This window comes from Helianthus annuus, chromosome 12 (genome assembly GCF_002127325.2).
Source record: "Helianthus annuus cultivar XRQ/B chromosome 12, HanXRQr2.0-SUNRISE, whole genome shotgun sequence".
Taxonomy (NCBI): domain Eukaryota; kingdom Viridiplantae; phylum Streptophyta; class Magnoliopsida; order Asterales; family Asteraceae; genus Helianthus; species Helianthus annuus.
In genome coordinates, this window is record NC_035444.2 from 87121312 (window position 1) to 87139218 (window position 17907).

Sequence of the window (17907 nt, forward strand, 5' to 3'; positions counted from 1 at the left end):
ACCGCCAAAAGCGGGGCCTACCACAATTTGCATTAATAACTTAATTCATTATCTTTCAATAATCCGACCCTTTAGGATTGTATCCTTGCTGACTCAAACTACTGGGTTGAGGGTAACGTCGCCTTCAAAAGAGGGGCCTACTACAATAACTAAGATAATCTCTTAAACAAGTGCAAAAGTGCAAAAATAATCAAAGGTTATACTAATACACGTGTCGGATCCAAGTGATTCATCTTGTCTATCTGTTTTTATTTTATTTTTATTTTCAGCATTTAGTTAGTTTTTATTTTTCTTAGTTTAAAACATTTTTCTAACTTTTTGATTTGATTAGACGTTGAGGATAAACCGGTATTAAAAGCTCTTGTGTCCCTTGACGACCTCGGTATCTTACCAACACTATACTACGTCCACGATGGGTGCACTTGCCCATATGTGTGTTTAGTGTTAGTGAATATCGTGTTTTATAAATTTAAAACTTGGCTAAAAGTGTAAAAAAGGGGCTTAAATACTCATCAAAAATATAACACACTTCACGCACATCAAGTTTTTGGCGCCGCTGCCGGGGACACAAGGATTTTAAGAAAGTTAGGAATCAGCGGCCTAATCATATTTTTATTTTTCTTTAATTTTTTAGGATTTTTTTTTAGTTTTTCAGCTTCTGCAGAGCTCAGCACGGGGCCGTGCCTGGTTGGACACGGGCCGTGCTCAGCATCGTTACTGGCAGTTTTTGTTTTTCAAGTTGCAGAAGGCTGACCACGGGGCCGTGCCGGTGCAACACGGGGCCGTGTCCAACTTCCAGTAACTGGGATCTGAAAAACAATCACTGTAATTCCGACCACGGGGCCGTGTTCGCTCAACACGGGGCCGTGGTGAACCTTCTGACCAACATTCTTTTCTGTTTTTATTGCAGGACTTGGAACCCGACGCCAACCTCACGTAGTGTATGAACTCCAGTTCCAATAAAGACATAAAAGAACCATTAGAAGAACCCGAACGCTTTCTCAGAAAAAGGTTAAAAGCCAAAAACCAAGAGAAGGTTTCGGGTGATCCACCTCCAATGGCGGACCAACGTACCCTTATGGATTATCTACGGCCCACCGTAGGTAATCTAGGCGCCGCTATCAATGCTCCGAATGTCGAAGCCAATAACTTCGAGCTTCGACCGCATTTGATACAAATGCTCCAAAACTCCGCAACCTTCCACGGGCTTGCGGACGAGGATCCCCATCTACATATAACTAATTTCTTAGAAATATGTGATACCTTTCGGATCAATGGAGCATCAAACGACGCCATCCGCCTCCGTATGTTTCCATTCTCACTAAAAGACCGAGCGAAAGCTTGGCTCAACGCCCTCCCAGCTGGTTCGGTAAACACCTGGGATGAACTAGCCCAAAAATTTCTATATAAGTATTTCCCTCCTGCTAAAACTGCTAAATTAATGACTGAAATTAATACATACTCACAAGAGGACGGTGAATCCTTATATGAAACTTGGGAAAGGTTCAAGGAGCTATTACGCAAGTGTCCCCATCACGGCCTCGCAATATGGCAACAAGTATCCACTTTCTACAATGGATTGTTGCCACACACTAGGCAGACACTTGATTCTAGCTCCGGGGGACTTTTAGGTAACCGACGCCCACATGAAATATATAATCAGATTGAGGAAATTGCTCAAACCAATTTTCAATGGCACACCCCCCGGGGAAATAAGTCTATCGCCCCGGGCGCCCATAAGGTCGACGAAAGCACTTCTTTACAAGCCCAAATCGAGGCCCTTTCTTCAAAAATAAAAAAATTAGAAATGACAAAAACCGTCTCGGTTATGGCTTGTGAAGGGTGTGGTGGGTCACATGAAAATTGGAGTTGCATGAAAGAAACGGACGATCAACAAGAAATGGTAAACTACATTGATAATAGACCTAGGCCGTCAGGTCCTCCAACGGGAACTTACAACCAAGGATGGCGAAACCACCCAAACCTTGGTTGGAGGGAACCCGGCAATAGTAGTAACCAACAAACCCAACGAACAAACTTTCAGCAATCAAGAAATGAGTCACAAAATTTCACTCAACAACAAGGTGGACGAGAAAGGCCCGAAGATACTATATCTCGCCTCGTCTCTGACACTGATAAGAAAAACTCGGAAAGATTTCTACAATTAGAGTCTAATTTTAGGAATCAACAAGCTAGCATTCAAAACATAGAAAAACAAATAAATCAAATAGCTCAAAACTTTTCCGAGAGACCGCAAGGCGCATTACCTAGCAATACCGAAACAAACCCAAAGGCGCAAGTTCACCTCATCACACTACGAAACCGAACCGTAGGGCCTGTAGAAGTACCGCCACCTACGGAAGAAACGATGCCAACACCTCTGCAGGAAAAGAACTCTCCTCCATCACCAGAGCCTACCAAGGCTCCTCGAGTTCCGTACCCCGGTAGGTTAATTCATCAAAAGACCAATGAGCAATTCGCAAAATTCGAAAGTCTGTTAAAACAGTTGCATGTCAATATTCCTTTTATCGAAGTCCTAACCCAAATGCCCAAATACTCTAAATTTATGAGGGACTTCCTTACCCATAAAAAGAAAATTGAAAATTTGCAATTAGTTAATTTAGGCGAAGAATGCTCTTCCCTCATACTCAATAAACTACCCCAAAAGAAAATCGATCCCGGAAGTTTCACGATTCCATGCTCAATAGGGGAATCGCCCGTTCGCAATGCCTAGGCCGACCTAGGGGCTAGCATTAACCTCATGCCCTCATCAATGTTCAAAAGGCTTGGCTTGGGAACCACGAGCCCTACAAAAATAAGCATACAACTCGCTGATCGATCCGTCAAGTTCCCACAAGGTGTCATCGAGAATGTCTTGGTAAGGGTAAGCAGATTCGTTTATCCAGTTGACTTTGTCATACTCGATATGGAGGAAGACACCGAGGTCCCCCTTATACTAGGGAGACCCTTCCTTGCCACGGCACAAGCAGTGGTAGACATGAATGACGGGACACTCACTTTGAGGTATGGGGATGATGAGGTGAAGTTCGGAGTTGGGAAGAGAATAGAGGACGACGACCCAGTCAATTACATGAAGGTTATTGATTCGAGCCTGGATGCCGCTCTCCGACGGTGTAACATGGGAAGCCAGGCATCCCACTCAGAAGATATATAACCTCGACTCGGGTCTAGCCAAGGACCCTTATAAACGTGGCGCACCACGGAGGCATTCCGCGGAACTATCCTTAGTTTAGTTTAATCTTTTAGTTTTTGCAGAATAAAACACACTCATGGTGGTAATGGATGAAAAAGGGAACGGGAAAAATGGAACCATGCAAGAAGAACAGAGCAACCCGACAAAAATCTCCATCACAGAAGGCTCAACGCGGGCCGTGCCCAACCAACACGGCCCCGTGCTGAGCCCCCTGCAGAAAATCACCCAGTTCAGGTAACTGGACACGGGCCGTGTTCAGCGGACACGCCCCCGTGTCCAGGCTTCTGTTTCAATTCTCTAATTTTTGTTACTGGCACTTGACCACGGGGCCGTGCCCGGTTAACACGGGGCCGTGTCCAGGATGCCAGTAACATAAAACTTTGCTTTTAAACCCACTTTTACACATTCTAATCAACCAAAAACTTTATTTTTGGACACATTGAGGACAATGTGTAATTTAAGTGTGGGGGGGATGCTAAAACCTTGAAATTTTGCAAAATCCTAAACACAAGCCTTACACAAAACTCTATTGGAACCGCTAAACACCCCAAATTTTTTCAAAAACTTTTTCATTTTTTATATTTACTTGTCTTAGTTTAAGTTGGGAATAACAAGTTCTAAAAAGGTTATATTTTTACAAGTTTACAACCGATAGCGTCGTGATAAAAAAAGAACAAACATAAGAAAATTATGAAACGGCATAACAAGTCTAGTTAAAAATTTGATTATATATACTTGGTCACATTAAAAACCCATTCCCACAAAAGTGAGTTTTGAGCCTTTATTGAGCACAAAAATATACATATTTAGATTAAATGCTCATTTTTCGTTTCTTGTGTGAATAGCCGCTTGGTTCTTACAAATCTAGAACTTGCCACGACAATACATTCCCGGTCCTTACCAACTTAAACCCAAGTAAGTAAATGATGGAGGCATTAGGACTAACCATTTTCTTTCAAAACCATTATTTTTCATTTTTTATCACCTACCCAAAAATCCCCCTAGATAGCCCCTTTGAGCCTAAACCTTTCATTTCATTACCCCAAAAACCCTTTTTACCCACCAAAAACCTTTTTATTTTTCACCCTTTATTTTAGTAACAAGCTCGCTTTGTCGTAAACTCACCTTTTTATGTGACGATCAAAAAAAAAATAGTGATGAAGTCAAAAACAAACAAAAGCTATATAAAAGCTTGTTTGGAGAAATACTTCAAAAAAATAAAAAGTCACTAAAAACAAGGTATTTCACGAAAACCGACGCTTGTTACGATTTTCGCCCTTTTTACTAACCACTAACCAACCACCCACCTTTAACCCAAGCCTAACCCTTTACCCCAAAAAGTCCTCTTGATATTTACAAAGGTAAAAAGTTAAAAAGGAGGAGGATTGATTGCTTGGCAAGCCTATGGAAGGCGTAAGTTCCGTGCCGCTCTCGAGTGATTCACTAAAATATACACCTTCGGCCGAGTGTTGAGTGATCTCCCGTGAGGTATGTGAACTTGTATATAAATGGAATTTTAATAAGGCATGCTATGCCCAAATAAGTAATTTATCTTATGAAACGTTCAAAATAAATCATAACGAATAGGATTGTAAATAAATAAAAATAAAACTTACAAAGACCTTGGATTCCCGACACTCTAGGACAAGCCAAAAACTTCTCTTCTACCTATTCCATTTTGGAGTGTAAGCCACATTTAAAGAGTTTTGCTTGAGGACAAGCAAAAGTTCAAGTGTGGGGGTATTTGATGTGTGTAAAATGCAACATATAAATCACATCAATTAAGGCATAAAACTAACCCTTTTTGAGTACTAATGTTGGAAAAATAGTGTTTTTGTCTTCCTTTTGTATTTTCAGGATTAAATGAGCTCAAAATCACAAAAGAAGCAAAAAGACAACTAATTCTACCATAAATACAAGAATAGGAACAAAAGTAGACTGCCCGGACCCTCAACGGTACCTCCCAAAGCAAAGGAGAAGAAACAGAGTCTGAACACGCCCCGTGTCCAGCGAACACGGGGGCGTGCCCAGGAAGCAACAGAAAAGACAAACCAGTAGAAGCTTCCATTGCCCACCACGGGGCCGTGTCCAGCGGGCACGGGGGCGTGGTGAAAGTACAGCAGGCGCATTAATTGTAATTGCGAATTACAATTAATGAAGAGAGAGAATGTCAGACGGGCACAGGGCCGTGCCAGCGGACACGGGGCCGTGTCCAGCCTTCTGTTCAGCCTATAAATAGAGGAGCTTGGTTTCATTCTCTCTCATCCCTTGGCACACCACCTCTCTCACACTTCATCCACCACCCACCACCACCATAACACCATCATCCACCACCATCATCCATTGTCCATCGTAGAGTGTGTGAGTCGTCTCGGGATCCAAGATTGATCGTAAGAGTTCTTGACAATCAAGGCCATGTTTGCCTAAGTCTCTTACATCACTTGGTGAAGACAAGTGTTTAGTATAATACTTTTTATTTTTAATCTTTTGCACTTTTTATTTGGTTTTGTATTAATGACTTTAATAACTAGTTACTTATGTTGAAGGTGATCTTTCCTTATCGTTTGTTCGTGGTGTCTTGGCATTATTTTACTGTCTATATAAAATAAAAGATTTTCACCATTCATATCTCCACGGTCTATATGGAGGTATGTTGGCTACCTGGTCGGGGGTTAAGGGAACGGTTTGGTAAGGGTCTTGCCCTTGTTCAGCGTTTAGAGGTCCTGCTTGGGACCTGGGTCAAATTTAGTAGGATCTCCTTCAATGCCCATAGGTATTGGATGGCGGGGATCCAAACTCTTTGACCCCCTCATAAGTTAACTACTATTAATACTATAACCCGGCTATTTAGGACTGTATCCTTGCTGACTCAGACTACTTAGCCGAGGGTAACGTCACCGCCAAAAGCGGGGCCTACCACAATTTGCATTAATAACTTAATTCATTATCTTTCAATAATCCGACCCTTTAGGATTGTATCCTTGCTGACTCAAACTACTGGGTTGAGGGTAACGTCGCCTTCAAAAGAGGAGCCTACTACAATAACTAAGATAATCTCTTAAACAAGTGCAAAAGTGCAAAAATAATCAAAGGTTATACTAATACACGTGTCGGATCCAAGTGATTCATCTTGTCTATCTGTTTTTATTTTATTTTTATTTTCAGCATTTAGTTAGTTTTTATTTTTCTTAGTTTAAAACATTTTTCTAACTTTTTGATTTGATTAGACGTTGAGGATAAACCGGTATTAAAAGCTCTTGTGTCCTTGGACGACCTCGGTATCTTACCAACACTATACTACGTCCACGATGGGTGCACTTGCCCATATGTGTGTTTAGTGTTAGTGAATATCGTTTTTTATAAATTTAAAACTTGGCTAAAAGTGTAAAAAAGGGGCTTAAATACTCATAAAAAATATAACACACTTCACGCACATCAAGTTTTTGGCGCCGCTGCCGGGGACACAAGGATTTTAAGAAAGTTAGGAATCAGCGGCCTAATCATATTTTTATTTTTCTTTAATTTTTTAGGATTTTTTTTTAGTTTTTCAGCTTCTGCAGAGCTCAGCACGGGGCCGTGCCTGGTTGGACACGGGCCGCGCTCAGCATCGTTACTGGCAGTTTTTGTTTTTCAAGTTACAGAAGGCTGACCACGGGGCCGTGCCGGTGCAACACGGGGCCGTGTCCAACTTCCAGTAACTGGGATCTGAAAAACAATCACTGTAATTCCGACCACGGGGCCGTGTTCGCTCAACACGGGGCCGTGGTGAACCTTCTGACCAACATTCTTTTCTGTTTTTATTGCAGGACTTGGAACCCGACACCAACCTCACGTAGTGTATGAACTCCAGTTCCAATAAAGACATAAAAGAACCATTAGAAGAACCCGAACGCTTTCTCAGAAAAAAGTTAAAAGCCAAAAACCAAGAGAAGGTTTCGGGTGATCCACCTCCAATGGCGGACCAACGTACCCTTATGGATTATCTACGGCCCACCGTAGGTAATCTAGGCGCCGCTATCAATGCTCCGAATGTCGAAGCCAATAACTTCGAGCTTCGATCGCATTTGATACAAATGCTCCAAAACTCCGCAACCTTCCACGGGCTTGCGGACGAGGATCCCCATCTACATATAACTAATTTCTTAGAAATATGTGATACCTTTCGGATCAATGGAGCATCAAACGACGCCATCCGCCTCCATATGTTTCCATTCTCACTAAAAGACCGAGCGAAAGCTTGGCTCAACGCCCTCCCAGCTGGTTCGGTAAACACCTGGGATGAACTAGCCCAAAAATTTCTATATAAGTATTTCCCTCCTGCTAAAACTGCTAAATTAATGACTGAAATTAATACATACTCACAAGAGGACGGGGAATCCTTATATGAAACTTGGGAAAGGTTCAAGGAGCTATTACGCAAGTGTCCCCATCACGGCCTCGCAATATGGCAACAAGTATCCACTTTCTACAATGGATTGTTGCCACACACTAGACAGACACTTGATTCTAGCTCCGGGGGACTTTTAGGTAACCGACGCCCACATGAAATATAATCAGATTGAGGAAATTGCTCAAACCAATTTTCAATGGCACACCCCCCGGGGAAATAAGTCTATCGCCCCGGGCGCCCATAAGGTCGACGAAAGCACTTCTTTACAAGCCCAAATCGAGGCCCTTTCTTCAAAAATAAAAAAATTAGAAATGACAAAAACCGTCTCGGTTATGGCTTGTGAAGGGTGTGGTGGGTCACATGAAAATTGGAGTTGCATGAAAGAAACGGACGATCAACAAGAAATGGTAAACTTAATTCATTATCTTTCAATAATCCGACCCTTTAGGATTGTATCCTTGCTGACTCAAACTACTGGGTTGAGGGTAACGTCGCCTTCAAAAGAGGGGCCTACTACAATAACTAAGATAATCTCTTAAACAAGTGCAAAAGTGCAAAAATAATCAAAGGTTATACTAATACACGTGTCGGATCCAAGTGATTTATCTTGTCTATCTGTTTTTATTTTATTTTTATTTTCAGCATTTAGTTAGTTTTTATTTTTCTTAGTTTAAAACATTTTTCTAACTTTTTGATTTGATTAGACGTTGAGGATAAACCGGTATTAAAAGCTCTTGTGTCCTTGGACGACCTCGGTATCTTACCAACACTATACTACGTCCATGATGGGTGCACTTGCCCATATGTGTGTTTAGTGTTAGTGAATATCGTGTTTTATAAATTTAAAACTTGGCTAAAAGTGTAAAAAAGGGGCTTAAATACTCATCAAAAATATAACACACTTCACGCACATCAATTACATAAACTTAATCACTGTAATTATAATTCTGAAAATAATTTGGAGTATTGTAAAACATTTGATAAAAAGAGAATGACTCACATTGCAGATTTAATACGGACAGAATATGGATTAGCCTTGTTAACCTAGTTTAAATAATAATGTACACAAAACCGGGTTAGTGATCAATACAGCATTTACGATAACTTACGAGATCAAATTCTCACAACGAACGACAAAGTGCAATACTTAAACATCCATCGATTTAACGACGAACGACAAAGTATAACCCTATGTGGGCGGCACTTAAACATCCATTGGATATATTGATCAGTCGGAAAATGAATCGTAATAGCGATCGAGTTATTACCCTGTTTTGCGGCAACACTTCGTGATCAGTGTGTGGTTTTTGGGACTGTTTTTGTTATAATTCGACGTACAGAAGGCTTTTGGCCGTCGTCTCAACTTCTGAAATCAATTGCCAATGTCGGCTATTTATACACAAAATTTGGCACGCTTACGGACCGTATGCCCTTTCCCCTTACGGTCCGTAAGAGAGGCGGTCTAATTATATAGGCTAGCTGGGTTCGGGACTAGCTTTGCTGACTCAATGTTAAAACGAATTTCAATCTGTACAACGTATTTTAAAGATAATTATCACTAGGGTTTAACCCCCCCTGAGTTTTAGGGGCCCTGATCCTAATTCCAATTGTTCTGAAAATTTTAGGGTTAGTGCAGAATTACTTGGGTGTCTCAATTAGGGTTTTCTTATTGACTAATTATCATCCTAATTATGGATTTTAATGAGAGTTGTTACACCTGTGGCACGACTAGAGGCTATCAGAATTTTCCTAGCATTTGCGTCTTGGAAGAACTTTAAAGTATATCAGTTGGATGTAAAGTCAGCGTTTCTTTATGGGAAGGTCAAAGAGGAGGTTTTTGTCGGTCAGCCGCCGGGCTTTACTGACCCAATCCACAAAAACAAGGTCTACTTATTGGACAAAGCGTTGTATGGTTTACACCAGGCCCCAAGAGCCTGGTACGAGACTTTGTCTCAACACCTACTCGCTAACAGTTTCATACGTGGAAAAGTGGATGCCACTCTCTTCACTAAAGTCGTTGATGGTCATCTTCTGATAGTACAGATTTATGTAGACAATATAATTTTTGGGTCAACGAATGAGAAATTGTGCAAAGATTTCGAACAGGTGATGAAGCAAAAATTCGAAATGTCATCAATGGGGGAGATGAAATTCTTTTTGGGTCTTCAAGTTGAACAACTTCCTGAGGGAAGTTTCATTCACCAGACGAAGTACGTTCGTGATATTCTAGAGAAATTTGGAATGTCAAGTTCTACTCCAGCTGCTACCCCACTTGCGACAAATCATGAAATTCACCCAGATCTCACCGGAGACTGTCACACCCCCAAAATCCACCTGCGGGGTATCACCGCTTGGGAGCGTGACGTGACCAGGATCAAGCCAAAAGTAGTTCATCTTGACATGATTGATGTTCCAAAACCAAACATTGTTTAAGTAGCGGAAGCATAGTAATGTAAACTCGAAATAGTTATAAGTTCAAATATCGTTCATGACCCGCATCCCACAACGACCTGCTCCTCCCTGTGCAAGCTCCATAATGTACCTAAGGTCCTGCAAGGCATGCAGCGAATAATCAACAAACTAGTTAAGCGAGTTCACAGAAAGTAAGTTCGTATCAGTAATGCGTAAGTTCATCTAGTGGGGGCTTCCCATACATGTATATAATATTGGTGAGGGATTCTCACAATTATCCTGAACAATGAGGGATTCCCATTATGGTACTTACTAGACTAGTGCAACCATGTGTTCTTCATAAACCGAGAACAGGAATACGTACTGGGTCACGTAGGTTTTACGTGACGTGCCCTTCCCCGAGGACAGTGGTACGCGTGGGGGCTACGCAGGATTTACGCAGCGTGTCCTTCTGACCCGGAAGACAGTAGAAGGTATTGGGTTACGCAGGATTTACGTAACGTGTCCTCCCGACCCAGGAGACAAATGGCAAATACTGGGTTACGTAGGCTTTACGTAACGTGTCCTGACTATCCTGAGGACGATGGTCTATAGTCTAGTGATTGCGTAAGTACGAGTAATCTTATCATATCAACATTCCAACCCAATTCCCAACCCGGGAATCCCATGCCTTGGCTGTGTGAACTCACCTTGGTTTGCTCGGCAGATACACAAAAAGTACAGGTAAGCTAGTAAATGGTCAACCACGTCCTATCATGGTTATAATACAAGTCAGGTTTTGACTTCACGTAATGCACGTATAAAACATACAAGTTAACATAGTACGAGCATGTGAATATCATGGTAAACACATAACAGTCAACCATGTGCAAATAACAACAAGCCCAACATATTGTGCGATCCATTGTAAACCCGGCCCAAACAGATAAGCAGTCCAAAAACATAACAGTTATATGCATAAGCCCCAATTATTTGGCCCAAAAGATTGGCTCGTGACAGTGTAGGGTCCAACAGTGTACGAACTAACGGGACTCGAGTCGCAACCAGCGATCTCGAGTCGCAATTGGTGATTACGAGTCGCAACGGGAGATTACGAGTCGCAATGGGAGATCTCGGCTTGTCATGGTCTGGTTACGAGTCGCAACAAGACTCGCAACCATGGTTTCGGCTCGTGCTGCTGGGTGTGAGGTTCCGAGTCGCAATGATCACCGGTCTCGACTCGCAACCGTGTGGTTAGTCAACGTAACAAACTTCCTGATTTCATGCAGAATTCTTTCAATCCGTTTCAAGGTTTCCAAACATAACCAAATCAATTAACATGAAATCAGTTACAAGACATGCTAAATCTCGATCAAACAAGACAACTTATTCAAAAATCCATATGAACCCTAACAAGACATGAACAATAACCCGAATTATTTGATCATTATAATCTAAGGTTCAATTATCAAACAATGATTCAATCACAGGATATAATATCCGGGTTAACATCTAATCGGTTTCTATATCTACTTTATCATCCGTTTCATGAAAATCTATAGCCGGTTAACATCAAATCAAAAACAATCTCAATATAGAACATGGTGGCCGATTACATCTAATAGGCTTATGATTAATTTTCATACAATCCAATTCAACACATACAAAATCAACCAATCGTAGGCACATATAATATCAATATGAAACACTAACCGATTAGAATTCAACTAGAAGGAAGTGATCCGACAGGAGGGTGATCTCCGGTTGCCTTGTGCCGTCGGGTTCTAGAGAAACGAGAGAGAGGACAAGAGCTTCTAGGGTTTTGTGACTTGTGTGTGTTTTGCAACTAATGAGAGAACAAGTCCCTAAAGGGTGTTTTGTTTGTTTGCGCATAAGGGGAGTGGGCCGAGCCCACTCGGCTACTTCTAATGGTCCGCAAGCAAGTGTAAGGCCCAATAGGCTTGTGCGGTCCAAGGGTGTTGTGCGATTCGGGTTTCCAAGTGTTGTGCGGTTCAATACATACATGCACACATAATACACATAAACAAAACATATCAAGTATTCATTCAATTAATAACGTTCTCGTAAACACGTATCGTTACACAAAGTAGGTCTAAGGTTCGAGTTGTCACAGAGACAGGGCTGATGAAACGTTTTACCGTTCCATGATAGGTTCTTTGATGCATTTAACTGCTTCATGTCCTGATATCATGTACCCAACGTGCCTCGCAGCAAGATTTCAGTCTAACCCGAGAGCATCGCACATGATTATTGTGAAAAGGATATTGCGTTACCTAAGAGGTACTCCGTCATTGGGGTTATGGTACCCTAGGAAAGGCGATTTTACGCTCAAAGGGTATTCCGATTCGGATTTCGGATGCTGCAAAGTCAATGCGAAATCAACAACTGCAGGATGCCAGTTCTTTGGTCCTAGATTGGTTACCTGGCAGTGTAAGAAACAAACGTCTGTGGCGCTATCTACATGTGAAGCGGAGTATGTTTCTGCTAGCAGTTGCTGCTCTCAGATCCTGTGGATACAGCAACAGATGCGCGACTACGGTTTGCAGTTTCTTAACACACCTCTGTTTGTTGATAATGAGGCCGCTATTAATATAACAAAGAATCCAGTACATCACGCTAAAACTAAACACATAGAGATTCGTCATCACTTTATTCACGATTGTTTCGAGAAAAAGTTGATACGAATTGAGAAAATCCACACTGACGAACAAAAAGCTGATTTGCATTCCAAAGCTTTTGATAAAAATCGGTTTCTATATTTGTTAAAACTTAATGGTATGAAATTGCTTTCGGTGTCGGATGGAATTGTGAGCGTTGATGAGAGTACTGTTGCGGATGAAGACGAGAAACAATCTGCAATGGTTTGTCGATTTTTTACATGTTTTGGTATTTAGGGGGAGTAGATAGATAGATGTATATAGTCTATTTTCAGAAAATACAAAAACAGTAAAAAATGCAAAAATACAAAAACATGATAAAATCTAAAAAAGAGCTTGTGTATATAGGGAAAATGATAGTACATCAGCTAGACAATTACAGTATGCTAAAGATTTGTAAAGACTAAATGAGTTAAACAATCTCACTAATGATGTGTCAATAGGTTTTCGTACATTTAGTAGATTTATTCGAGATATAAACCTAAAATTTCAATCTTGCGAAATTCGTGGGGAACACTACTTGGATATATAGGTAACCCCTGAAATCTCGTTTGAAAGGTCTCGTATTCTGATATACTAGGTTTTTATACTCAATGATGTCTGGGGTATTTTTCCGGGACTTCTGCTGAATGGAAGTTCTGACCTAGTCCTTGGATAATACTTTCACCAAATGCTTGAAACATAGCATAAACCCTCAGCATGCAGATGAAACAATAAAATTGATAGTCGCTGCTGTTGTAACAAAAAGATCCTCTAAAGGGGATATACTGAAAAGTCAAAGCTGATATCTCTCTGCGTATACGGAAGTATCGACCTGAGATCCCTCGGCCCTCGCATACCTAATTTATGTACAGATATCATTGTAGTATACTCACCTGTAAGACTGAATATTGGGATTCTGGATATGGGAGTATATTCAAGAGGTGGGACATATGAATTGAGTTAAGTTCATAAAACATCTAAATTGTATCCTGAGTAAATTGAAAATTGTGTGAGAATTTAAGATGGATCAGTATATCGACAATCGAGGTGAATTGTTTAAGTCTGAGTATGCAATAAAGCTTAACGGTACTAGTAATTTGTCTGAAAAGCTGATATGATTCCCTGACACGCTCGCCAAAAATAAGTTTGTATATAGTTCAATTTCTTTATTTTTTTTACAATTTAAGTTTTCTGTATTTCATTTCTTAGTTTAGAACACAATATAAAATCCAAAAGATTTTATTTCTGCTTTATTTTTGACAAACCAAAGTGGAGAGTTGATTGTTGGATTCTCAGAGATTTGATAGCAGATGCAGGAGGTTCTAAACTGAAGAATGAGGAGAGCTTACTTTGTCAGAGATTGAGATGTTTTCAAAGCTAAAACAAGTTCATTAAATTGATACTTGTTATTTTCAGATAATGTGAAAATGTTTTTACAAAATCAGTTTGTTTCGTCAAATGATCAACCAAGGTCATTAAATTGATCTTGGTAGATTAATTGAGTTTCAGGGTCATTAACTTGGACCTGAATACTTGAGTGGATATTCTAAAGCTGGTTGTGTTAGTGATTTATTGTTGAAAAGATAGAAGTGTAATGTTATTTGATGAGTAACAGGTTTGGAACTTCATCATTCCTACGGAAGCTAATTGTCAAAGCTTGAACCAAATCAAGATCTCAGATCCCAGCATACTGAGAGGGGGAGTCTGTGAAAGGGGGAGTCTGGATCGACAGTCCAAGGGATGATTGAAGTTAGAGTCAGGTAATGATCTTGAAGCCTGTGAAGATAGAGTGCTTATGATGAGAAGACAGAGTTGGAGAAAAGACCAAGACTGAAGACTCAGGAGCTGAAGACTACGTCAACATCCAAGGGGGAGTCTGTTGATGCATGGAATGTCTGTTGACTTCGTCTACATTAAGTCTTAGGTCAACATAGGGTCTAGAATGTCAAAATTAGATTTTATGTAGTAGATCCGCTTACGTGAACATGTGTTAAGATCAGGTCCACGTTTCGGGTTTTGATATAGGTTCGCTTGAGTGTCATTAAGTTGGTCCGCTTGTTTGTCAAGATTGGGTGGTCCGCTTATATGTCATGTCCATATAAGCGAACCAGAACACACTATATATACGTGTGTAGTTGTACGTTGAAGCGGATATAGGAATTTGCTTGTGTAACGAAACTCTGTCAAATTTACATCAGAAAGCAATAAAGGAGAAGGAATTGAATAGGAAAAGCTGTGTAACTTCATTTACGTTGATTCCGCCTTCGTACGTGAAGATGAACATTCTCTACTGACTATTCAGGGTCGGAACACGGTCCAACAGAAGTTGAATTCAGAATCCATCTGCTACCAGGGACAGCACCGATTGCCAAAGCAACTTACCGTTTGGCACCCGCTGAAATGCAAGAACTGAAGAAACAATTAGACGAATTGTTGGAGAAAGGATTCATACAGCCAAGCTCATCGCCATGGGAGCACCGATTTTGTTTGTTAAAAAGAAGGACAGATCAATGCGTATGTGCATTGACTACCGTGAATTAAACAAGGTCACGATTAAGAATCGGCATCCATTACCAAGAATCGATGACCTGTTTGATCAACTACAAGGAGCTCGATTTTTCTCTAAGATCGATTTAAGATCAGGATATCATCAATTAAAGGTACAGGAAGAAGACATTCCTAAAACTGCATTCAGAACAAGGTATGGCCATTATGAATTTACTGTCATGCCATTTGGTTTAACCAATGCCCCAGCCGCATTTATGGACATGATGAACCGAATATGTAAGCCGTATTTGGATAAATTCATAATTCTCTTCATAGATGATATTCTAATTTACTCTAAGAGTAAAGAGGAACATGCAAAGCATTTGCACTTACTTTTAAGTCTATTGAGAAAGGAAAAGCTTTATGCTAAGTTTTCAAAGTGCGAGTTTTGGTTAGAGCAGGTACAATTTCTTTGACACTTAGTTGATCATGAAGGAATTCATGTAGATCCAACAAAGATCGAGGCAATTACCAAATGGAAAACCCCTGAGTCGCCAACTGAGGTTAGAAGTTTCTTAGGATTGGCCGGTTATTATAGAAGATTTATTCGAGATTTTTCTAGAATAGCCATTCCCTTAACCAAATTAACCTGTAAATCTGTTAAGTTTGAATGGGGACCAAAACAAGAAGAAGCCTTTAGAATCCTTAAGCAAAGATTAACCCATGCACCCATACTAGAGTTACCAGAAGGAACTGAAGACTTTGTAGTCTATTGTGACGCTTCTAAGTTAGGTTATGGATGTGTATTAATGCAACGTCAAAAGGTTATAGCTTACGCCTCTAGACAGATTAAGAGTCATGAAGAGAATTATTCAAACCATGATCTAGAATTAGGAGCCATAATTTTTTTCCCTAAAGATTTGGAGACATTATCTTTATGGTAGTAAGTTTACCGTATTTATAGATCATAAAAGCTTAAGGTATGTTTTCGGGCAAAAAAAGCTGAATATGAGACAAAGACGCTGGATGGAATTGCTTAGTGATTACGATTGTGATATCCAGTATCATGCAGGAATGGCCAATGTAGTGGCAGATGCTTTAAGTCGAAAGTATCACGAAAAGCCAAAAAGGGTACGTTCTCTTAAACTAAATCTACAAGTAGATTTAAACGATCAAATTAGAAAAGCACAAGAGTCAGTAATCAAGGATGATACTGAAAATTTAAAAGAAATGATTAAAGAATTAGAACAAGGAACAGATAGAATTTGGAGATTCCATAAAAAGAGAATGTGGATACCTAAATTAGAAAACCTACGTCACCGTATATTAGAAGAAGCCCATAAGTCTAAGTATACAATGCATCCAGGAAGTGATAAAATGTACCAGGATTTAAGGAAAAATTTCTGGTGGATAGGAATGAAAAAGGATATAGCAGCTTATGTTTCTAAATGTTTAACTTGTTCTCAAGTCAAAGCTGAACACCAGAAATCCACAGGATTGCTACAACAGTTAGAAATACCAGTTTGGAAATGGGAATTGATAACAATGGATTTTTTTACCAAATTACCCAAAACAAGAAAAGGTAATGATACAATCTGGGTGATTGTAGATAGGCTAACTAAATCAGCTCATTTCCTACCAATGAAGGAAACTTTCAGTATGGAACAGTTAGCCAAATTATATGTAAATGAAATTGTTTCATTACATGGAATATCTTTATCAACTGTTTCTGATAGGGATAGCCGTTTTACCTCTCATTTTTTGGCAAGTTTCCAAAAAGCAATGGGAACTAAGTTGAATCTAAGCACAGCTTACCATCCTCAAACGGAAGGACAAAGCGAAAGAACAATCAGACAATGGAAGACATGCTTAGAGCTTGTGTAATTGATTTCAGAGGTAATTGGGACGATCACTTACCTTTAATAGAATTTTCTTATAATAATAGTTATCACACAAGTATCAATGCTGCACCATTCGAAGCACTTTATGGAAGAAAGTGTAGAACCCCAGTTTGTTGGGTAGAAATTGGGGAAAAGCAACTATTTGGACCTGAGATAGTGCAGGAAACAACCGATAAAATTATTCAAGTCAAGGAACAACTGAAAGCAGCACGTGATCGATAGAAGAGTTACGCTGATAACAGACGTAAGCCGTTAGAATTCCTAGTAGGTGACAAGGTGTTGTTAAAAGTCTCTCCTTGGAAAGGAGTGGTAAGATTCATCAAACGAGGAAAGCTAAGTCCCAGGTATTAAAAGAATATTAAAAGAATTAAGTCCCAGGTATGTCGGAGCTTTTAAGATTATTAAAAGAATAGGAGCTGTAGCCTATCAGCTACAACTGCCAGAGGAAATGGCAGGTATACATGAGGTATTTCATGTATCTAATCTCAAGAAATGCGTAGCTGATGAATCACTTGTAGTACCTCTTAAGGATATAGAGGTAAATGAACAACTTAAATTTGTAGAAATGCCTCTACAGATTGAAGATAGAAAAATTAAGAATCTCAAGCATAAGAGATTAGTTATGGTCAAAGTGAAGTGGGACTCCAAAAGAGGACCTGAATACACATGGGAGCTTGAATCAGAAATGCAAAAGAAATATCCGCACTTGTTCCAGTAGATCTCGAGGACGAGCTCTAAAACAAGGTGGGGAGGATGTAACACTCCTCAAGAAAACCGACACCCCCGATTATTTTTCCGACACCCTAAAAATATTTAAAATGTCCTAATATGTCTTTAAATACACCCCATATGTGAAAACCGAGC

General features: G+C 40.1%; 2 non-coding genes across 2 annotated transcripts; both read right to left on the reverse strand.

The window, feature by feature from the left end:
* Window positions 1–1435: 1435 nt before the first annotated feature.
* LOC118485192 lies at window positions 1436–1542 on the reverse strand. The gene has a single exon (XR_004875497.1). It is a non-coding gene; the product is annotated as a small nucleolar RNA R71 (small nucleolar RNA).
* A 6003-nt stretch (window positions 1543–7545) lies between these two features.
* LOC118485238 lies at window positions 7546–7652 on the reverse strand. Its single transcript, XR_004875543.1, has one exon. It is a non-coding gene; the product is annotated as a small nucleolar RNA R71 (small nucleolar RNA).
* Window positions 7653–17907: the final 10255 nt, after the last annotated feature.